This window comes from Balaenoptera physalus, assembly GCF_965194825.1.
Source record: "Balaenoptera physalus genome assembly, contig: HAP1_SCAFFOLD_1144, whole genome shotgun sequence".
Lineage (NCBI taxonomy): Eukaryota > Metazoa > Chordata > Mammalia > Artiodactyla > Balaenopteridae > Balaenoptera > Balaenoptera physalus.
In genome coordinates, this window is record NW_028125650.1 from 4,036 (window position 1) to 27,724 (window position 23,689).

Genomic DNA, 23,689 nt, shown 5'->3' on the forward strand with positions numbered 1-23,689 from the left:
TTTTTTGAACTGCCTATCTTATCTTTAACCCAGGTTTCCTTAGATATGCTAATGCTTTTTTTCCCTGAACATGTGTACCCAGGACATGTACATTTGAGGGGTTAAGAGTGAATATAAGGGAATAAGTGCAACTGCCTGCTTGTTCTTCCCTTCTTCCTTTGATTACACCTACTCTTTCTTTGACTCATTCTTTCTGTGCCTCTCTCTGCTGTGTCTATGCAGGCTGTCCCCAGGCTCTATAGTTCATGCTTTTCTCTTATTACAGTGTCTTTGCACCCTGTCTGCTTCTGTGTTCTTTCTCTCTGCCTCTGTGCACCCGCATTCTGTGCACTTGTGCTCTCCTCCACCCCACCCCATGCTGTCTCTTGTCTCACTGTCTCTGCTGTGTATCTCTCTTGTTCTTCTGCTTACTCCTTTTCTCCTCTCCTTCTCTCATGTTCTTGCTTGTGTTTGTCTCTGTGCTCTTTCTCTCTCTCCCTGTTTTTTCTTTCTTTCCCCCCCTCCCTTTCCCATCTTTTTCTCTCAATGTCTGGGTGTATACTGGGATCAAAGAAAAGGGATAGTTTACTACTGTCAGTACAAAAGAAGCCATATTTATCAGTTTTTGTTTACGGAGAAAAAGCTGAAGATGAATAATTTCTCTGTATTTTTGACCTCTCATTATTTCCAGTTGCCCACGTTTTCAGCAGTGGGGCAAATGAACAACACAAACTAACTACCAAACAAAGAGACCTCCATGAGAGAATAAAATGAGAGCTTTAGTAATATTTAATTAAATGTTTACCAGTGTTTCTTACATTTTTATAAAACAGGCTAATTTCGTATCACTCTTCACAATCACACATATATGGAGAGAAACAACAGTCCAAAGCAGTATCTTGGAACCCAAGGATAAATTTCATTATATGCTAAGAGGTAAAAAGCAAGATATAATATTTACATGTATTTATATGACTGGATCAAAATTAAATATTAGCAGATTATTTTAAGATTATGGGATTATACATTTTTTCTTTTTAATTTTTCATGTATTTTTTTAAACAAGCAGCACATCTTTTCTAATATGAAACCATAAAAATTTCTTTGTGACATTAATTAAAAAGTGACCTCAGCCAGACTGATCAAACATAAAACGTTAGTTATGAGCTGGAAGAGAGAATTCTCAAGTTTTCATTGTGTTCTAGTTTCTGCCTAAAGTACCTATTTGAACCTCCAATCTAGTCATAACAAATCCTTCTAGAAGCAGAGCGAAAGCATAGAATTAGTACGCAGTTTCTATGCCAAGATAAAGTTAAAAAATTTTTTTTAACTTCAGCTGCCAAGAGTTGAGTTAAGTATACTCCTAGGTTCATGGCCTCTCTTTTTAAAATTTCATTCCCAGATCCCATCCTCATTCCTGTCCTCCCATCGGAACTGGCCATGTTATGTAAATATCTTTTGGCTTACAAGAGTTCTTACAAAATATGTATTCTGTGTTGTCATGTATTTTCAACTTATATAAAAGGTATGTCATTATTTTTGTTATTTTCACTAAGCTTGTATTTTTAAGATTCATCACATTGCTATACATACATCTAATTCAGGTTTCTGATCACTGCATAGTACTCCATGGAGTGCATCTACCAATTTACCTATGCACTTTCCCTGTAATGGACACCCAGGTCGCCGTCAATTCCCAACAAGGCAAAACACCAGCAGTGCACATCCTTGTCCACATTGCCTTATGGACCTTGTGAGACTACCTTTGTTGCACAGACCCACAAGTGGAAATCTTGGATCATAAGCTATATGTATACTTAATTTTCTACATTAGTACCAAATTAATTTCCAGTCTATATTCCTCCCTGCAATGCATGAAAATTCCTATACTTCCACCTTTCTGCCAATAATTTATAGTTTTTCCGGATTAGAAATACAAGTTTCCATACCATGGAAAGGTAGGGTTTTTGGGTCATTTTTAATTAAATGTTACTTGTCTTGAGAATCTACCCTATCTCCACTCTGTAATTTCCAAGGGAAGAAAGAGTCTTTCAGACACTTCCAAAATTACTGCTGTGCTTTCAACCAGAGTGCATTCATATGTTCATCCAGACATAATTACAATATACAACGTGACAAAAGTACAAGAATGGGATATTTTCATTGTTTTTATCAGATTTTGACATATAACAGATAAAAGATATGGAAGATTTGAATAGCAATATTAAGAAGTTTGATTTAAAGTATCTATAGAAAACTTTATTCCCAAAACACAGCATCCACAGTTGTTCCAAATGCCCACGGAGTATTTACAAAAATTAACTGTACATTTAGGCAAAATGTTGATAAATCCGCAAAGTAGAACATTTCTAACTAAGCTTATATTCTCTAACCACAGTACAATAAGGTTGGAATTTAACAACTATAACTTTTTCCTTAAATAAACATTTTAAAACATTCTAAACTTCTGGGCTATAGGACAACTAAAAATTGAGATTATAGAATTTTTTTCATTAATGACAGTAAAAGCACATATCCAAAACTTACGGGATGTGACTAAATCTATATTGAGAGGAAAATGTATAGCCTTCAATGATATTTTAGTTCAACAAACTCAACTAGGAAATAATTGAAATAAGCATTCTATAAATGAGTCCCCAGAATTGATCGATTTAACCAAGATCTGGTTCTTTGAAAAAAAAAAACAGACCAAATCTCTGGTTATTCTGACCATGAGGAAAAGGATCAACACTAATAGTATGGAAGGGTATAACCACAGTCAAAGAAGTGTTTTTTTAAAAAAGATTACTGTATGCAACTTTAGGCTGATATATATTTTTTTTTTCCTTTTTTTTTAAATATGAATGGCTGGATTTTATTTATTTATTTATTTTATTTTTTTGGCTGTGTTGGGTCTTCGTTTCTACGCGAGGGCTTTCTCTAGTTGGGGCAAGCGGGGGCCACTCTTCGTCGCAGTGCGCGGGCTTTTCACTGTCGCGGCCTCTCTTGTTGCGGGGCACAGGCTCCAGACGCGCAGGCTCAGTAGTTGTGGCTCACGGGCCTAGTTGCTCTGCGGCATGTGGGATCCTCCCAGACCAGGGCTCGAACCCGTGTCCCCTGCATTGGCAGGCAGATTCTCAACCACTGCGCCACCAGGGAAGCCCTAGGCTGATATATTTTAAAACCTAAATTAGATGGGTGATTTTCTAAGAAAATATAAATGAACAGAATTGACCAAGAAGTTTTAAATCCTAAGTAGATCATTAATAATAGAAATTTAAAAGACTGTCAGTAATCTGTAGACCTCCCCACCTCTAACTATGTGCCCTCCAGGAATTTTGTACAAATATATGTGCCCACCAAAAGTATGAGAGGATGTGTTTCTTCATTCCTTTGCCAACTATGGGTAGTATCAGTCTTTTTAATATTTGCTAATCTAATGTGTGAAAAAACTCATTGCTTTAAGTTGCATTTTTTAAATATTAGGTTTCAGAGATTGCTCTTTACATTTCCTGTTTTGAGAATTAGCTGCTTATATCCTCTGAAGGATATAATTTACATGCCCATTTTTCTCTGAAGAATTTTTCTTATTAATTCTTGAGCATTATTTATATTGCATTAATAGTGTAATAGCATTGTTGTGTACTCAACTTCTTTCTTTTTTCCATGCTAAGAAAGATGTCCCCAACCACAAGATTATAAAAAAGTATTCTCCTTTTTTTTTTTTTTAATACTTATTTAGGGTGGAGGGCAATGCATTTAAACACTTAATCCACATGGAATTTATTTTGTGTGTCTAGATATAATTTTATTGCCAAATGTTTAGCTAATTGTCAGTAGAGATTTTTAAGTAAGAAAGTGATACTCATAAATTAATTTATGAGAAGAAACTAAGCTGGACTCTCGTCACTTGGACTTGGTAATTAATAGCCGTGGTTCTTTGGAAATTTCTACCCAAAGCAACTAAAATACTATGCAAACACCTTATCAAAATGGAGAGATTGGAAGAGGAAACTAATTCTGACTGAAATATGAAGGAGTTTTATTGATTAAAGTTGAAGTTAGATCAAAACATCCAAGTGAAAATATCTAAAAACATAGCTACGTATGACCTCATGAGTATGTCATGAGTGGAATAAAGATTTTAGAGCCATCCATGTAAAAAAGGTGATCATAATCCTCACAAATACTAAAGCTAAGAGGAAAGATTTCAGAGAATGCAGAGAAGAAAAGAGAGTGAGAGGGTCACTTCCAGACCATAATTTTTCAAACCTGATAGAAAATCCTTTGGGACTTAAGTCATCTAGCTCTACCACCCTCTACAAGATTTTAATGATCATTTGCTAACCTTCCAGTTTTTCCTGTATATTAATTGAGGACTTTAGCTCTTGATTTTCTTTCTTTTCTACCCCAAACCCAGCCACTATCTGGGAACCTTACCATCCTGTTAGTTTCTTGACCTCGGTTCTAATGACAAGTACTTCCATTACATTTTAACTCTACAGTCTCATGGCCATACTTTGAATTTTGGCATTATTCAGATTCGTTATGTCTCTGCAATCTTTACTCATTCATGTATGAAAAGAAATTTTCTGAGGACCATTCTGCAGGCGCAATGCATTTTTGATTTGAGGGGGAGGATATATTAGAGTTATCATCTACCACACTTGCAGAAATAATTGACCAGTTCTGATTTTCTGATGGTGACTAATAGACAGTTATCACCTTAGTTCCTGCTTTTAGAAGTTCTAATCTTGCCTTTCAGAATTAAATCTACGTCAAAATGTTATTTTGGGGGCAGACAAGCTAGTAAGTTTTGGTACTGAAACGCCAGTTGCCAGTTTGAACTGTGCATAGCTAAAAACTTTTCACAAGAAAAGACTGTCTTTTGGTGCCATCGACTGTATTTCTAATTTTGACTCTGTCTTATCAATGTGTATCTCTGGTCCTAAACTTTAGTGGTTATAAGTAAATTAGCATAAACCCATTTTTCTGAAAGAAAAGCATCTTTCGGCAGGCACCTTGCTGGCAGCAGGTCGGCAATAACAATCTTCATACATGAAGAATAGCTGTATACGGTGATGTAAGAAAATACAGCCTTTTTCCTATATTAGAGATGTTTTCCTAAGTTCAGTTTCCATCTAAGAAGTCATTATTTAATTGAAAAGCTTTCTCCCCCCCCCCCCCCCGGGTCTCTATGATGGTTTGTCTGATCAATGAACACGGGAATGAATTTCACCTAGATTTTAATTAAACTAAAAAGTACTACAAAAAGCCTGAAACATCTCTGAGATGGTGGCAGTTACTTTTCCCCCAGTTGTAATAAGGCATTAACAGGTGAGTTTACTCTCACAATAATAGAAATTATAACAGAAGAAGCCAGCCAGTGTGTATCTCCTTTCAAGACGCTCTGCAACAGAAAGCTTAAATCATGGTAGCTGATAATGTGAGTTGACTTGTAGTCACTTCAATCTTTATGTGTAAGCCCAGTTGCAGAGAACAGAGTGGGTTGATTCACATCCAGGCGCTCAGGGATGATGAGATCATTAGAGGAAATGCCTGAGACTCTCCCACGGACTAAGGAAAGTGGATTGCTGTGGTTTACCGACAGCATCTGTAAATGAATTCAGCAACAATTCTATGTTCTAGCCCATGGTGGGTCCTCAGCACAAATTGTCACACACAGTGCAGACCTGTGAATTGTGGTTACTGATTCAATCTGTGGAGGCCAAATTAGCGTGACGGCACGGTTCTGACGGTTTGCACTTAGCGCTAGCCATAGTGTGTGTAGCGCTGCACCAAACGTACAATACCCAGCGCCCACATTTTTGTTCGGACTGTCCACTGTTAAATGGAAATGACGCTGTTGGTCACCTTCCATTGTTCTTGTACCCCTGATTCAGTAACAGAAGATGTAAGAACTGAGAGCCCGAGAAGCTTTTTTCTCCAAATAAGGCTTCATAATCGACATGTATTTCAGTTTGCGTACATGAATAAACACATTGTTATAGCTTTCTTGAGATCCTTAACATACCATAAAAGTCACCTATTTAAAGCGTACAGTTAAGTGTGTTTTAGTGTATTCACCGAGTTGTGCAACCATCACCCCAATTTAATTTTAAGACATTTTCAACACGTACCATAAGCACACTATGTACATTAGCAGTCACTCATTTCTCCCAATCTCCCACCGCTGCCCCAGCCCCTGCCCCGGCTGTGGTTACTAATCTGCTTTCTGTCTCTATAGATTTCATTATTCTGGACATTTCATGTAAATGGAATCATACAACATGTGATCTTTTGTGACTGGCTTCTTTCACTTAATATTTTCAGAGTTCATCTACATTGTAGCATGTATTCATTCCTTTTTATGACCAAATCATATTCCACTGTATGAATGCTCATATTTCACTTATCTATTCATCAGTTACTGGACATTTGCATTTCTTCCACTGCTTGGCTACTATTAACAAAGCTGCTGTGAACATCCATGTACAAGTTTTTGTGTGGACGTATTTTACATTTCTTTTGGGCATATGCCGACGAATGGATATACTCTGGATAATACGGTTAACTCTATATTTAACCATTTGAGGAACTACCAGACTGTTACGCAAAGTATTGTTACCATTTTGCATTCCTAGCAGCAATGTGTGAAGGTTCCCATTTCTCCACATCCTTGAAAACACTTGTTGTCGTCTGTCCTTTTGATTTTCACCATCCTAGAGGGCTAACTAGATACATTTTGTTGAGAAAGAATTTATTTTTAGACTATTTTCTATTTTTAAATGTTTACCGTTTTATAGGCAGGAATGAACTTAATCAGAAAGATTGAAACTAGAAGCAGAAACACACACACCAAGGCTCCTCATTTAATCCGATGTAAACGTGTGTGCTTTACACCCAGCGGTGCATACCATGTCCTCTGGAAGTGCCAGAGGTTCTCAGACTCGTTCTCGGAAGGGACCGTCAACACTCCCGCGGCCTCTGCTCCACAGGGTGCTCCAGCCTCTGCTTCAACAGCTCCACCACTCACTTGCCGCTCATTGGCAACTTGTTTCATTTGTCTAAGGCTCCAGCTGGCAAAGGTTTTAAAACTTAAAAAGATCCAAAATCTGCCTGTACTAGATTTCCTGGCTCTGCTTCCAGTTCTGCTCTCTGAAGGCACAAAAGAGACCTAATCTTCTACCTCTCAGGTCCCCACTTCCTTCCCTGAAGTATTTCCCCTCAGGTCTTCACTCTTTGAACCATTTCTCACAGGTCATCCTTTCTACTCCCCTTTCCTAAGTTGACAGCTTCTGGGTCTATCTGTTGACATCCTGTTTTTAAGCATGTCCCTTTGAACTAAGCATGTTGTGCTTCAGATGGTGACAGAGGATCTATCATCTTCCTTTCTGTAAGCTAGAACATTTCTATGGCCTTACATATGTTTTACTCCTATTGAACTCACCAAAGCCATTAAACCTTTATTGCCACACTCTTCCTTGTAAGTTTTTGTTTTGTTTATTCTCATTTCTTAAACTGATAATACATGGTACAAAATTAAAAATATATAAAGGAGTATTTGATAAAGTGTCTTCCCTCTCCCGTTTCCCAGGCACCCATCTTTCTTTTCCAGAGCTACTCAGTGTGACTTGTTCTTGCATATCTTTACAGAGATTTTTAAAACACTTTATAGAAGTTTAATTTACATACCATAAAATACATCCATTTTAAGTATACAATTCAATTATTTTTAGTAAATTTACAGAGCTGTGCAATCATCACCACAATCCAGTTTTAGAACACTTCTGTTACCCAGAAAAGTCCCTTATACCTGTTTGCAATCAATCCACATTCCCAGCCCCAGACAACCTCCAATCTGCCTTTTTCCTTTTCTGCACATTTCACGTAAATAGAATTATATAATATCTAGTCTTTGCATCTAGCTTCTTAGCATGATGTTTTCAAGATTCATCCTTGTTATAGTGTGTACCAGTACTCCTTTTTATTGCTGGTTAGTATTCCATTGTATAGCTCTACCACATTTTGTTTATCCCGTTGCCAGTTGTTGGACATTTGGATTGTTTCATTTTTTTTCTTTTTCGGATAACGTGAATCATGCTGCTATGAACATTTTTGTAAAAGTTTTTCTGTGGACATATGTTTTCATTTCTTTTGCATATATACGTAGGATTGGAATTGCTGGGTCATATGGTAAGTTTATGTTTAGCTTTTAAGAAAATGCCAAAGGGCAAGCCCCACAAACAGCAAGAAAGTTGAAGAATGAGGTCAGCATTCAAAAATGGGGTCACATCTACAGCTGGGAAGGGGTGTACAGACAGGTAGAATGTAGATCCTGAGCCTTTAATAAGCACTACATTCGCTCAGTGCTCTCTGTTTTTAGACTCTATATAAGAACACCTAGGGCTTCCCTGGTGGCGCCGTGGTTAAGAATCGGCCTGCCAAGGCAGGGGACACGGGTTCGAGGCCTAGTCAGGGAAGATCCCACATGCCGTGCAGCAACTAAGCGCATGTGCCACAGCTACGGAGCCTGCATTCTAGAGCCCGTGAGCCACAACTACTGAAGCCCACGCGCCTAGAGCCCATACTCCGCAACAAGAGAAGCCACCGCAATGAGACACCCGCACACCGCAACCAAGAGTAGCCCCCGCTAGCCGCAACTAGAGAAAGCCCGTGCACAGCAATGAAGACCCAGTGCAGCCAAAAAAACTAATACATAAAATAAATAAGTTCAAAAAATAAACAAATTAAAAAAAAAAAACAGTACACCTAATGCAGGTGGGAAGGTGGGAGGGACACTGTAAAGGTCATCTATGCTACATGTACAAGAACCCCGAGAGCACACCAATAGGTACCACATTTTTCACTGCTGTAGCCGAGCATTCCTCCTGTACTACCACACTGTAGCACTCCCTTCCCTGATCTACTGCTATAGTCTCTTTGGAAGGTGTTTCAGAACTCTTGTTATGAGAGTGCCAGTTGAACTGTCCTCACTTCCTTCATTTATACCAGGATATAAGACCTTGTGGTCCGAGATCCTGTCCAGAGCAAGCAGGCTAAGACTCTGTCTTTGTTTCTATATTTCATCAGAAAGGGCTCTACTCCCTCTCTTAGTTCATGGTGTGAAGTGTTCTTAGCCTCTCAGGAAAGTGGGGAGAATTGGAAGGACTCTACATGAGAATGCTAGGCTTTGTAAAACACTTCAGTTTTTTAAAAATAAGACTCATTTTGTATTGGACTTATAACAATCCTATGAAATACAAAGAAAGCCAAGAATCAGTGACATGAAATGATCACCAGTAAGAATTACAACAGTCACCGCTTATCTCGTAGCATAGGGCATTGTCCATGATCCTTAAGAAGAGTTACTAGAAATGCCTCGCCCATCCTGCCCCTAAACACCAACACAGCAATCATGTACCTTGAACGGTACATGATTGCTGTGTTGGAGTTTAGCGGGAGCATCTCACTTACCAGGGACTGACTTTTACCTTGATTTCTTTGTAGTGATGGAGACTTCCCAGGTGATGAAAAATTCCCTGGGATTGCAACCTCCAAGCCAGACATTTTGTGTGACACAAACTCAAGAACTCCCCAAGCCCTGAAGTAGCAGAAATATTCAGATACTTAAGAGTAACCCGACACCTGAACTTGGGGACATTTCAGTGACAGCTCCAGCCCAGAGTGCCAGTCGTCTCCTGGCCCTGTCTCCAGCTCCAAGCCAGGGACAAATAGAGAGTAAGAACGTGGATGATATTAAAACCAAGCTTTCAAAGATTCTGGATGCCTAACACATCCCAAAAGAAAACCAAGATCCTCCACTACTCCCTTTAGAAATCCCTGATATTCACCAGCCGCTGGCCTACACCGATCCCCTCGGCCAAGAGAAGCAGCCTGGATCTGAAAATGCTGATCTGGGAAAGAACAGCCTGAGTCGTGAGGACCTAGGGACGCTTGAAAATGGGATCGAATCTAGCAGTGGTTTTGCAGACATTACTACACTGGCGGAGGATATTCACCTTCCCCAGCTCTTTAGTTCTTGGAAAGATCTTGATCAATCCCAAGGTTCCAACGGGATCAAAGCCAAAGATACCAGAGCCTTTAAGGTGAATCAGGTGCAGGAAAAGCTAAGTGTCATAAAGGTTCCCTCTGATCAACCCAGGAAGAACAAACAGAAAGCCTCTGAGCCTATCAGTGGTGCTCCCAAGGCCAAAATCCAGCCAAAGAATCCAGAGTGCCTGTTAGGGGGAGAAGTGGTTATATGCAACGCTGCAGTCAGTGACAGGGCTCCTGTGAACACGGCCAAGCACTCTAAAGGCAAACCTCAGAAAGCTGCATCCAGAAAGATCAGCAAAACTGAGAGCCATGGGCAGGAAAAGACCAAAAGGACCAGAGGAAGAAACAAGGCTGAAGAGAACAAGCAGTCAGGGAACAAAGTCAAGGCAGAAGACAAGCCAACTATTCCCGAGACGAAGCGAAAGAAACACCAAACTGAGCTTTCAAAAGCCTCGAACCTCCCTTGGCGTGCGCATGCTGGAGTCTGTGAAGGTTCTTCATGCGCTGGGGAAGAAGGATGATAAGAAAACTGGGCTCTCTTCCTGTCGGGTCTTGGGAAATTCAAGCAACCCCAAAGACCCCCAGCCACCCCCAGCTATCCAGCCATGGCGGCATACCCCACGTGAGGGTAAGAGTGCTGAGAAAACTCAAGTCGAAGCCCAGAAACCAGACAGCAGTGCTGAAACAGAGTGTCCATCTCCATTCCAGTATGAGCTGCCTCCTCCTGAGACGGTCAAGTTGATACCTCTGCCTTTTTCTGCCTGGGACAAGCCTCAAGCTCGACCCGCTCCTCAGAGGCCACAGTCTCTGGCCTCACATCGGCCTGCTGTGGCTTACCGTGCCCAGCCTGGTTCTACTGACTCAGCTCAACCTGCTGCAGTCAATTCATCCCAGCCAGCTCCTGCCTCTCTGCCAGGTCCTGCCAAACCAGCTCAGCCAACTGTGACCAACCCAACCCAACCGGCTTGGACCAACCATACCCAGCCTAGTGTCCCCTCAGTCTGCTGCTCCTAGGCCTGCACCCTACAAAACTTCATCTGGCGCTTCTCTCCAGCGCGAGCCTGTTCCCCCTGCTGTGACTAAGCGCCAGTCCCCACCCAAGCTCCAAACCCAACTTCTATGCCAAGACTTCAGCAAGCAACGAATTCCATGGAGGGAACCCAATGTGCCTGAGCCAGTCATGTCAAAGCCCATCGAACAAGAGCAGAGGCCAGAGCGAGAGGCCATGAAGAGGCGGGCTCAACAACGGGAGAATGCTGCCAGATACACCTCTTCGGGGAAGCTGCAATTTTTCACTGAGAGGGACAAAGAAATGGAAATTGCTGACTACTACGGATACGTCAGGTGACAGCTGCTAGGATTCTTGGTGCCACTTTGGCTACCAGCGGTTCTTCCATACATAGGTAAGATAGGTATAGAACTGAATAAGTGAATGGAATACCATTAATAGATGAGTAATAAACCTTTCGAATTTTGAGATGCTGCTAACTGGGGCGTGAGAAAGGAAGGCCTGAAAGTTGGATGGGAGAATGAAGGAAAGGGGTAAAAACTGAGGAAAGAGGAAGGAACTTGGCCCAGGTCTAGGAAGGCCAAAAGAGATGTATGGATTTAGGAAAGGAAGCAGGAGTGAGGATGAAATGGCAGAAGTAAAAAGCAGGGTCAGAGGTCTGGGTTGAAAGAACACAATTGGAGTAGAGTTGAAGGTGACAGGAGATGAGTCTAGGTTTACTAGGAGAAATAGAAACAAAGTCTCTCGGGGAGGTTGGCCTTAAGTCTCACAACCACCAGATAGGTATTTCAGAAAACAAGAGGTTCACGACACATCTCTGAAAGGTTTGAGTTGCCCTATTCAGGTGTGATTATAGTGGGGGAATAGGGAAATCTACCAGAGAAGTGGCTAGGGCTCAGAGTTATCCTAGGGGCAGCTGACGACAGGGGCAGAGCCAAGGGAACTGCTGCATCAGGAGGCCCACGAATAGGGCCTGGTATGTAAATCACGATGTACTCAACACCTAAGCACGAGGGGAGCGAATGCACTATTCAGTTAACCTTGGCAACGACGGGCAAGGCCGGTATTCCTGTGCCACTTCACTTACAGAGGTGCAGCAAAGGGCTGAGGTCACATCCCATGTGGAGGTACAAGGACTCAACTTGAGGCCCAAATGCCTCTGAAGTCCTCTGTATTTGCAGATGCCCGTAGGCGGCCAACCTGGCTTTCAGAGCACAGCATCCTGAGGTTACTGGTGGACGAGATCAAACTTCTGCACGCACCTAAATATTAACTTGAGGGGCTTCCTCCATTGAGCAGGGCACGTGCCGCCTTTTGTAAACATCACCATCAACTGAAACGCATGAGAAAAAATCCGACGGAAGCGTCCACTCTCACGGGTGAGAGTGGTGGGGGCACGCGCACTGGGCAGCAGCTCCAACAGCCACAGGACGCAGGCGCCCAGGGGTTCAGAGGCTCCCTGGGAGGCCTCGTGGGGCAGCTCGAGGGAGTGACGATGGGAGAGAGCGGCAGGGGTGGGCGTGAAAAGGAATGCAGTGGGGAGAAGGGAGAGATGGAGACAGTGGATAGTGACTATGGGAAAACGGGCAATTTTCATTTTCAAAATTATTTTTTTGAGATGTCATTCACATGCCATAAAATTCACCTTCTGAAACTGCAAATTCAGTGTCATTTAGTACATCCACAAGCCTATGCAACCATCACCGGCATCTAACCCATCACGTTTTCATCACCCCAAAAAGAAGCCCCCTTAAGCATCAGCAGGCACTCTTCATCCCCTCTTCCTTCAGTCCTGGCAACCATTAATTTGCTTTCTGTCGCTATGGTTTTTGCCTTTTCTGGACATTTCATGAAATAATACAAATGTGACCGCTGTCTCTGGCTTCTTTCACTTAGCATAATGTTTTCAAGTTCGTCCATGTTGTAGCATGTGTTAGTACTTCATTCCTTTTTATGGCTGTATAATATTTCACATATACACCACATTTTAAAAATCCATTCATCCACTGATGGGCATTTGGGCTTTTTTCACTAATAATGTCCATTTTTTGAGAGTTTATTCTGTGCCAGGCAGCACCAGGCTAAGTTACTGACCTTACTTCACAGATAAAGAGGCTTGGAGAGTGTGAAGAGTTTGCCCAAGATTAAGAGCTAGCAATTGGGGGAACTGGGGTTTGAACTCAGGCAAACTTCACAGGTAATAGATTCACATGACAGAACACTAGAAAAGGTACACAAGGGTATTCAATGAAAAGTGACCCTTTTCCCCACGTTCCCCAGCCACACATTTCCCTCCTCAGAGACATCTGCTTTGGCCGTGCTGTGGATCCTTCCAGAGAAATATTTATACCCCAACATTTATGTATCACAATTTACTGACTAATCTGTCCCACTGATTTGAAATGTCACTTTTATGGTATAACAGATTCTTATACATACATATATATATATATATATATATATATATATATATATATATATATATATATAAATGTATTTATTTATTTATTTTTGGCTGCTTTGGGTCTTTGTTGCTGTGCGCAGGCTTTCTCTAGTTGCGGCAAGCGGGCTTCTCATTGCGGTGGCTCCTCGTGTTGCCGAGCACGGGCTCTAGGCGCGTGGGCTTCAGTAGTTGTGGCACACAGGCTCAGTAGTTGTGTCTCACGGGCTTAGCTTCTCCACGGCATGTGGGATCTTCCTGGGCCAGGGATCGAACCCATATCCCCTGCATTGGCAGGAGGGTTCTTAACCACTGCACCACCAGGAAAGCCCCTTATACGTATTTACTCTTTTCAGAGCTGTCCTGACTCTTTTTTGCCTATCTGTTATGTTTGCCATTTCTCTAAAATTCTTTTTATCTTCTTTTAGATTTAAAAAAATTTTTTCCTCTTCTTGTTTGTTTCTCTTAAGGCATTATCCATTATGTTCATTCACTCGTATTATTTTATTTAATTTATTTAATTAATTAACTTATTTATTTTTGGAGGTGTCGGGTATTAGTTGCAGCACGTGGGCTCTTTGTTGCAGTGCGTGGGCTCTTCCTTGCGGCTCGTGGGCTCTCCAGTTGTGGCGCGTGGGCTCCAGAGCACGTGGGCTCAGTAGTTGCGGCGTGCGGGCTTAGTTGCCCTGCAGCATGTGGGATCTCAGTTCCCCAACCAGGGACCGAACCTGCATCCCCTGCATTGCAAGGTGGATTCTTAACCACTGGACAACCAGGGAAGTCCCCACTCTTGTATTATTTTAAATTTAGTCCTCACTTCTGAAACTTTTTTCTTTTATTTTGAATTCTGTCTTGAGTTCTATCATCTTACCTAATTCTGGTTTATGCTGTTCTTTCATCTTTTTTTTATTATGGTAAAATATACATAAAACAAAATTTATTATTTCAACCATTTTCAAGTATACAATTCAGTGACATTAAATACATTCACAATGCTGTGCAACCATCACCACTGTGCAAATTCAAAATAATTATGTCAAAAGATTGAGCAGGACATCAGAAAGATGGAGGCAGCAGCATAGTTTCTGAATCTCTCCAAACCCTTTCATGGAAGAAGATCAACTAAAACCAAACACCCATAGGTGGCATTTATCAGCATTTACCATTTCCAGAACTTTTTCACCATCCCAAACAGAGACTCTATAGCCACTAAACAATAACTTCCCATTCCCTCCTCGATCCATGTTCTTTCATCTTTCGCATTGTTTTTCCTAACGTCTTTTAGCCTACTTTGAAATAATAGGTTACAGTTTTGATCTGTTTTGTGGACCTGTCTTTTCCAACTTGATTTTATTGTCTGAAGACATGCTATTCTGCTCCTTATTCTCTTTTTTCTTACACTACCTCTGTACGGGATTTGATCCCAATCCTTTTCTGTTACTGATTTTTGGGTGAAAAAAGTTTTACAGCACTTTGAAAAGGTGGTGCGAGGCCATGTGGAAACATGTTCTTCATGGCTGTTTCATCAATGCTTCACTTATACTGCTTTGGAATAACTGTTTTCCAGGAGGCATAAACCAGTGGGCTTTATCATTGGACAGAGTGCAGAGAAAGGACCCCACGAAAGCTGATCACCTTAGCAGAAATGACTTAGTTATGATTTCACCCAAGATTGGTCACAAACCAGCCTGGGAAACTCAAGGAACCAGAGACAAGGCATAATGCCATCTTTCCTTCTCTCTGCCTCAGCTCTCAAGGATTGGTCACCTCCATGTTATTAGTAACTATTATTTGGTTTCTGTTCATAATTACTATCAGAAGACACAGCACTTAGGGGCCTAATTACACTGCCCAGCTACGCACCATTCTTCTTCATTTTGGCTTCCTGTCCACCAGCAGGAACCTGATTTAGTTTTGTTCTCCCTTCACCACAGCCCAGTAATTTTTGTGCATGACTCTCAGTCTCACCAGAATCTGTATCTCTCACTCTGCCCCAACATTCCACCCCATCATTCGCTCCCTGAAGTGTACTCTAGAAATTTCGGTCAACTCGATATTTTACCACTGTTCACCATCTCTTATGAAACCAGAAGACGAGCAGCTTTCTTATGGAATGATGGAGAACTTGTAAAGATAAAACACCAGTCTGCAGGAGAAAGGGAAGAAGAGAATGATGGAAATCGTTTCTGGAAAACTAGTTTTACATTACGTTTTGTTTGTTCCTGGTAAAGAAACTGAAATCTTCTAAACATTAAAAAAAAAACTAAACCACTAAATTCAATAATACAGGAATATAACTTTTAAAAAAAATTTCTTTGGCTGCGTAGCACGTGGGATCTTAGCTCCCCAACTAGGGACTGAACCCAGGCCTGCTGCATTGGAAGCGCAGAGTCTTCACCACTGGACGACCAGGGAAGTCCCAGGAATATAACTTTTAAAGGAGAAGTTATAAACCCCTTGGTTACATGAACTGGAGATTTTTAGTGAGAAGTCATGTATTTTAAATGACTTGGAGCTTTAAAGGAAGGAAGGAAGGAAGGGAGGAAGGAAGGAAGGAAGGAAGAAAAAGGGACTTCCTTGGTGGGGCAGTGGATATAATATCAAAAGTAAATTAATTAATTAAATAAATTTAAAAAAGAAAAAAAATGCTGAAATCCACTGACTAATTATTCAGGCTATTATATCTTGCTATTTCCAGATACATCCCTTTATAAACTTTTGGTAAAAGGTTATCGTATATCAGAACAAATGAATTACAGACTTTTCTATTTTTCCAAAATTTGAGAAATTCCCTTACATTTCTCCCTTCAAATTTTATAACAAGGGAAAAGTAGTGACAACCCTTATACTTACATTCAATTGCATCATCTGGCCACATGCCTTCTACATCAATCAAATATCTACAAAACAACAAAATTCGAGTCATTTGTAAATAAAAAGGAAAGAAAATCAAGTTTTTACAAAAAAGGGTCCAATTGTGCTTTACAAATATAGATAGAAAAATCCTAAGAAAATATCAGCATATCTAATCAATAATTATTAAAGAATGATATATACCATGACTACAAAAAGGCTTTATTCCGGAGTTTCCCTGGTGGCGCAGTGTTGAGAATCTGCCTGCCAATGCACGGGACACGGATTCGAGCTCTGGTCTGGGAAGATCGCACATGCCCCGGAGCGACTGGGTCCGTGAGCCACAACTACTGAGCCTGCGCGTCTGGAGCCTGTGCTCTGCAACAAGAGAGGCCGCGATAGTGAGAGGCCCGCCCACCGCGATGAACAGTGGCCCCCGCTTGCCGCAACTAGGGAAAGCGCTCGCATAGAAACAAAGACCCAACACAGCCAAAAAAAAAAAAAAAAGGCTTTATTCCAAGGACCAAGGATGCAAGGATAACGCAACTTTAGAAAATCTATTAATATAGTTATTTACATTAATACAACAATTTAATTAATAAATGAAAGAGAATAAAATACAGGACCAAACTGGCAGATGTTAAAAAGTTATCTGATAACATACAACGGGTCAGTTTCGGTCAAAATGCTTTGTACACTAAAAACAGGAGACTTAATATGACAGAGTATTCATCAAGAACCAACAAATAACAAAAGACAAATTAGGACAAATATTAACATCATATCTAAAAAAACCCCATCTAACCAACCATAGGAGCCAGAAACTTAGGCATCACCATCACTGACAGCTATTTCTCCCTCACCCTCATCCTCAACCCACCACCAGTGCTGACAATGATACTGCCTACATACCTCTAGAATCTGTCCACATCTTTCCACCAAAATGACCACCATACCCTGGTCCAAGCCACCATTATGCCCAATTTCTACACAAGTCTCCTAACTTGTTTCCTCGCTTCCACTCTTTCTCCCTGCAGTGTATTCTCCACTCGGTAGCAAGACGATAGGTTGAAAATGCAACTGGGTATGTTCCACACACTCACCTTCAACAAAAAAAAGTTCAATGGTTTTCTATTACTCTTCAAGTCTGAAACCTTAAACATAAGCCTGCACGATCGAGCTCCTACCCACACTTGCAGCTCCATTATAATGACATGCTCCCCCAACGGCCCCACCTTCCTGGCCAGTTCCTCCAACACAGCATATGCTTTCCTCTTATAGGGTCTTTTGCTATTCCTTATGCTCAGAAATCTCTCCCCAACGTCCCTATCGGGTTAATACCTACTCATCCTTCAGATATCAGCTGAAACATCCCTAAACCTTCTCTAATCTCCATGATGAGATCAAATCCTCCCTAAAATATGCTCTCATGGTACCATGTCCCTCTCCTTGGCACTTGTCAGAGTTGTAATTCTACATGCAGAGTGTGATACTTGAATATCTATTCCCTCTCTGGACTGCTAGAATTCACAAAGGGCAGGTCAAGTCTCCTCACTCACAAAATTTCTCAAGTCTTTTTGCTAGCACCCAGCACAGTGCTTAAACATAACAGATGCTCAATAAGTATTTCCTGCACGAACAAGCATACATTGGTACAGTGTAGCAACACCCACAAAAAGCATAAGGGCATAAACTCCTTGATGCAGAAGTCCCATTCTGAGTGAAGTTAACTGAGACAAAGCATATATATTCAAAGATGTTCACACAGGAATGTTCATTACTTTGACGTTTTATAATATCAAAAACTTCTGACTTGTACATGTTCATCAGTAAGCAAAGGAACAATGCAGCCTTAAAAAAATAATAAATAAACCAATCAACAGACAAAGGATTAATCTCCAAAATATATAAATAGGTCATGCAGCTCACTATTAAAAACACAAACAACCCAATCAAAAAATGGGCAGAAGACCTAAATAGACATTTCTCCAAAGAAGACATACAGATGGCCAAGAGGCACACGAAAAGCTGCTCAACATCACTAATTATTAAAGAAATGCAAATCAAAACTACAATGAGGTATCACCTCACACCGCTTAGAATGGGCATCATCAGAGAATCTACAAACAGCAAATGCTGGAGAGGATGTGAGGAAAGGGAACCCTCTTGCACTGCTGGTGGGAATGTAAACTGATACAGCCACTATGGAGAACAGTATGCAGGTTCCTTAAAAACTAAAAATAGAATTACCATATGACCCAGCAATCCCACTACTGGGCATATACCCAGAGAAAACCATAATTCAAAAAGACATATGCACCCCAATGTTCACTGCAGCACTATTCGCAATAGCTAGGTCACGGAAGCAACCTAAACGCCCATCGACAGATGCACGGACAAAGAAGATGTGGTACGCATATACAATGGAATATTACTCAGCGATAAAAAAGAACGAACTTGGGTCATTTGTAGAGACGTGGATGGACCTAGAGACTGTCATACAGAGTGAAGTAAGTCAGAAAGAGAAAAACAAATATTATATATTAATGCATATATGTGGAATCTAGAAAAGTGGTACAGAAGAACCGGTTTGCAAGGCAGAAATAGAGACACAGATGTAGAGAACAAACGTATGGACATCAAGGGGGGAAAGCGGGGCAGGGCGGGGGCCGGTGGTGGTGAGATGAATTGGGAGATTGGGATTGACATATATACACTAATATGTATAAAACAGATAACTAATAAGAACCTGCTGTATAAAAAATAAATAAATTTTAAAAATTCAAAAATAAATAAATAAATAAACTAATTAATTAAAAAAAAAAAAAAAAAAAAAAAAGAATGAGGTTGGGAGACTGTCAAAACAGCACACAGATCACACACTCAAGTCCCGGAAGATGGGGAACTGCCTTAAGTCCCCCACTTCGGATGACATCTCCCTGCCTCACAAGTCTCAGTCCGACTGGGCTAGCTTTGGCAAGGGGACGGAGCTGGATCAGGAGCTGCTGCTGCCATATCTGGATCAAGTTCCAGTTTTGGTCTCTCATCCAACACCTAGTCAGACTCGCCTAGCACCTCAGCTGAGAGGAGCAAATTAGGATAGCTCAAAGAATAGGCCTCATACAGCATCAGCCTGAAGGAGTTTATGACCCTGGAAGAAACGGATCAGAAAAAAGGATCCGGGGGACTTCCCTGGTGGTGCAGCGGCTAAAGACTCCACACTCCCAATGCAGGGGGCCCGGGTTCGTTCCCTGGTCAGGGAACTAGATCCCACATCCATGCCGCAACTAAGAGTTTGCATGCCACAACTAAGGAGCCCACCGACTGCAATTAAGACCCGGCGCAACCAAATAAATGAATAAATAAAATAAAACAAATATTTAAAAAACAGATCGGGGAGTGTGTGATCTGTATGATGCACTTTGTTTATGAGAACCCAATTTGATTTCTGCTGTGTATGCAGATCACCTGGGCTGTACAGATGACTGGCTGATGAGATCCTTCACGTGCCCCTCCTGCATGGAGACAGTTGATGCAGCACTGCTTTTGTCCTACGAGACTAACTGAGCCAGTGTCTCTCACCTGACTTCAAGTGAACCATCATTTTTGGTGGTTTTGATCTTTTGTCGTTGAGCCCAAAGAGCCAGGGATTAGGAATTAAGATCATGCATGAAAGTTTCCTAAAAATTCCTGAACGGCTGCAGATGTTGGGGAAAAGCACGTGATATTTTAGAAATTTAGGGGGAAAAAGTAGGATGGTATTTTTATGTAAAGCCTTCACCCCGTGTTGAAAAATATAATTGTTATTTAGATCTTGTTATTCCTCCAGTACATAGGAATTGTGTAAAGTGTTACAGCAGCTATATATGTTTCAATTGTGTGTCAAAGATTAGGATAAAGATAGTGGTTGTTTTTCCTAAGTGAGATAACTTTCTTCTTCCCCCTACCCAAATTCTTTTCTGAAGTTGCTGGCATTTGGGTCAAGGTTTTATTAAAAGCCACATTTTAGAACACTGGCACAAAAAAAGGAGTTTTAAGCTGGTTTGCATAGTTCTTTTTTTGTTTTAGAATAAACATAGAGCACTTATTTTTTACTTTATAGGAACTCTACAAGTTAAGGTCCCATTGTTCTTTTGCTGTGATTGTTGTTACTACTGATGTTGCTGTTTTCTGTCTTTGCTGGTTCTTTCTAATCTACCATTTGTCATTATTGGCATATGATCATCTCAGGGTCACAAGATGGCTGCTGTAAAACCAAATATCATATTCTCACAAAACAAGGAGGAAGCAGAAAAAGAGCCCAAATGGTCATTTTCCTAATGCCTATTTATCTTTTGTCAGAGAAAAATATCATTCTCATAAGCACAATAACAGCCTTCCCTTAATTACTCATTTGCCAAAACAGACTGATATGACCATTCATAAGACAATTCATGGCAAAGAGGGATATGATAATGATTGTCTTAGCCTAACAAGGATTTATCCACTCAAGCTGAATGCTTCACTCCTCAAAAAAGTCATAAAGTTCTATGAGCAAGGAAGAACTACTAAGTGACTGTTAAGTGAACCATCAGAATTGTTTGTCCAAGACCATACGATTCTTTCTTTCCACTGGAAATGGAATTCATTGCCTTAGGTCTTTTTAAATAGTGTACTATTACTGTTGGGGCTGGCTCTGTGCTTGAAAACCAGCTGAAAACCAGTTATAACCTGTTACAAGTGCTGTATCTGTTTGCAGTTAAGAAATGCAGAATTCAAAGTGATCTCCTAGCTTGTAGGCAAACTGAGATTCACTGTCCCTCTTCTATAAAAAAAATGAGCTAATGTGTCCAGAAACTAACTCTAGTAAAGTGGGGTTTAACATTACCCTTTCTTATGAGTTTCGTCAAATTATTTTGGTGGTTAACATGGTGATAATTAAAAGTCAAGGTAAATTTTAAATATTAAGAATTCTGATGTATGGAGCTTGACTTATGCCACCATGCTTATGTAAAAATGAAAGTGGCACCATGGTTAAACTGAGAAAAGTTTCTCAGTTGTAACAATTTTGATTTATTCTTTCCTGTGACCTCCTTCCCTGTTGTCTTGAAGCACAGCAAAAGGATACTGCATGTCTTCTTACGGTAGTGCTGAGGTTATTGAAGTTATATAAAACACATCTCAGTCTCTGTTTCTTGGAAGGAAAGTCCTGCTAGTTGACTGACAATTCTAAGCAGGGAGAATTTAGAGAAATGTGTTTCATGTTTCGCACACAAATGAAGAATCTGTATAATCACGACTTCACAGCTGTGATCTCAAAAAAGAAGGAATTTCTCTCTTTCTATTTTTCTTGCACATAACGTAAGAACACTCTGAATCTCTAAGCTTCTGAAGCGTTAGTAGAGATGGTCTAGTAAAGATGTAGTTGTAATGTTTTACCCATTTAGCATGTGTTTATTTTTCCTTATGTACTCCAAGGTGACATATTTGTTCAGCTCAGTGATATTACAGCTAAAAAAATCATTCATTAGTAAAAGGAGAAGCAATCTCAACCTAACAAATCAGAAGTGTTTCTTATTATTTTATATTGAGTTGAATATTTGACTCTTAACACTTTTTGCTACATACAAAACACAAGTCCCTTGAAGGGTTCTTCATAAGTGCATTATACAAGGATTTAGTATGTCATAAGCACTTAAAGATTTGACATTCAACTGTAGTAGTATCCATGTTGGTTACTTTTCTTACGAGCCCCATGATGAGTTGGAGAAACACTGAAAGAATTAGAGTATCAGGTTCTATTAAATTGTTACATGTATCTTGCTTAAGTTTGTGCTCATTTATTTATATCCAACTACATAAAGCAAATTTGGAGGAAAAAAAAGAATAATAAATAAATAAGAATGAGGTCTCCAAATATTGTCAGAGGAAGATGTCCTCCATATATTAAATTATAAACCAGAATGTCTAAAACACTATACCATTAAATCACATGTACAGTCAGTTCTGTATATCCAACGGTTCCATAACCTGCAGATATGGAAGCCCGACTGTACTACACCATTTTACATACGGGACTTGAGCATCCGAGGATTTTCGGATCCATGGGGAGTCCTAAAACCAATCCCCCTGCAGATACCAAGGGACCATTGTATATGCTTATATCTGCATTTTTTACGTCTGAAAAAATATGTGCTAAATTATTACTGGTGGTAACATCTGAGTAGGGGGCAAAATTGCCTTCCACTTCATACACTTCTCTGACTGCATTTTTTGCATTCAGCTTACATTAGCTTACATTACTATTGTAAACAGAACAATTTAAACATGCTCTGCCTCTTGGGGTTGGCAACTCACCTGCACATGAGGTAGCCAGTCCTGTTGAAACCATGGGTACAGTGGACACCAAGAAGTCTGTCTAGAAAACAGGGAATATGGAATTAAGTAAGCGAAGTAGATACACTAAAAACAAGTTAGACAATTTTCTCAAGAGTAGCCTTTATTAGTTACCACAACACTACCACTATCCTGAAAAGGAAAAACTCTGAAGAAAAGAGTGTTTTTGCAGGAACGTACTATAAAGAATTAACTACTATACAGTCAAAATTCATTGTCTCTGGGAAATTTTGCATAGCCTCCAATCAGATGCAATAGTGTGGACTGGAGAATGCCCATCAGGAACTGATCTGACTACAGAAAAAGGGAGTGGAAAAAAAAAACAGGCTATCAGAAGAACAGAATTTGTTTCTGAGTGAAACAAATGGAATGCCTTCACTTTTAATGCTCAATAATAAAAAGAACAAACGGTTTCTGAAGGGCTCTTGGGGTCCCCCAAAGCACTTCCATTCCTTCTCTCCTTCACTGCTCCTCACACGCCACGGGTTTATGTGCCTGTGGAGTTCTCGGGTTAAGTAGCACTGTTCTTATTTCACAATGAAAAAGTAAGGCTCGAGACGTAAGCCCAAGCTGCACAGCAGGCAAACAGAAAAAAGACTAGAATCGAGTCTCAGATTTTTCCAACTATGCCACAGTATTTTGTGGTCCAGGACTTAAAAAAAATTATATGAGAGAGTAAATAAAAAACAACAACATGTAGCTGATCGCTGCAAAAGCTATGTCTGTGACTAGGTGGTGTCTGGCATTCGTCATCTCCTGCCTGGATTACTACCACCCTACAATTCTAACAATCTCTTCTATTTCAACTGATCCTCCATATGGAAGATGTTCTCTCTCTAAAATATAAACTTGGCTGGATTGCTCTGTTGCTTAAAAATCTGTTGTAGCAATGCAACTTCCCTAACACGAAGCGTCTGCAACTTCTCCAGAGTCCCTGCTCCTGCCGTCAGTTCGGCATCGGCTACCGGTACCTC

The 23,689-nt window shown here is 40.5% G+C and overlaps 2 long non-coding RNA genes and 2 pseudogenes across 4 annotated transcripts; 2 read left to right on the top strand and 2 right to left on the bottom strand.

Moving 5' to 3' along the window:
• Positions 1-496: 496 nt before the first annotated feature.
• LOC309653765 lies at positions 497-17,286 on the bottom strand. The gene is made up of 4 exons (XR_014259444.1): positions 16,545-17,286; positions 16,341-16,387; positions 15,550-15,633; positions 497-3,147 (listed from the first exon to the last, which is right to left on the bottom strand). It is a non-coding gene; the product is annotated as an uncharacterized lncRNA (long non-coding RNA).
• On the top strand, positions 9,774-15,342 carry LOC309653764 (uncharacterized protein C2orf78 pseudogene; annotated as a pseudogene). Its single transcript has one exon. The product of its transcript is annotated as an uncharacterized protein C2orf78 pseudogene (transcript).
• A 172-nt stretch (positions 17,287-17,458) lies between the features above and the next one.
• LOC309653763 (RING finger protein 11-like) lies at positions 17,459-21,461 on the top strand (annotated as a pseudogene). The gene is made up of 3 exons: positions 17,459-19,517; positions 19,732-21,241; positions 21,377-21,461. The product of its transcript is annotated as an RING finger protein 11-like (transcript).
• Positions 21,440-23,686, bottom strand: LOC309653766. Its single transcript, XR_014259445.1, has 3 exons — positions 22,918-23,686; positions 22,677-22,737; positions 21,440-21,548 (listed from the first exon to the last, which is right to left on the bottom strand). It is a non-coding gene; the product is annotated as an uncharacterized lncRNA (long non-coding RNA).
• Between the last annotated feature and the right edge of the window lie 3 nt (positions 23,687-23,689).